The following is a 718-nucleotide window of genomic DNA, read 5'->3' on the forward strand; positions in this document are numbered from 1 at the left end:
AAAAAAAAATAGGGTTGGGTTTATTGCCTCTGTGATTGTGTAAACTTTTTTCATATTTGAGAATATTTCAAATGAAATAGGAAAGTTCTAGACTGCTTTCCGTGGAAATGTTAATTTTGCGCATGAGTTATATGGAAGATCATTCTAACTTTCGGAACTGATCTTTATTCATATTTCAGGATTATAGGATTCATTAAAAAAATGAGAAGACCCATTAACTTCTAAAATACCTGATAATGGTTAAAAAAAAAAACAGGACTTTCAGATGCTGAATTGTCAATTTTTTCCCATATTATGTGTGGTTATTTGAATATTGTAAGCCAGATTTTTAAAAATATAGTAACTGTATTGTATAAGAGGACTGATTTTTCTGAACTTTTACAGAAATATTTCCAGAGGTAGGTCTCTAGGTTTGTCTTCAAAGCGATATATGACTGAAAATGTAAGTAGAAAAGCAAATGTGTGCTTCATAATTACCGAGTAAAGGAAAATTTAATTTCAGCAAAACTGTAACTTAGCATTACGTGTAAGCATTATTACTTAAGATCAATAAAGATTTTGTGAAAGAAAACATGATTTACTGGTTATATTAAGGAAAATGTAGCAACATCAGGAGAAGGCATCTTATGTGAGAGAAAATTGTGTTCATTATGAACAAAAAAACACACCTGCAAATATTTGTCCCTTTCTGTAAATTTCACATTGAATCTTCGGAGAA

Source organism: Leptonychotes weddellii, chromosome 10, assembly GCF_054177405.1.
Source record: "Leptonychotes weddellii isolate Sample4059 chromosome 10, ASM5417740v2, whole genome shotgun sequence".
Taxonomy (NCBI): domain Eukaryota; kingdom Metazoa; phylum Chordata; class Mammalia; order Carnivora; family Phocidae; genus Leptonychotes; species Leptonychotes weddellii.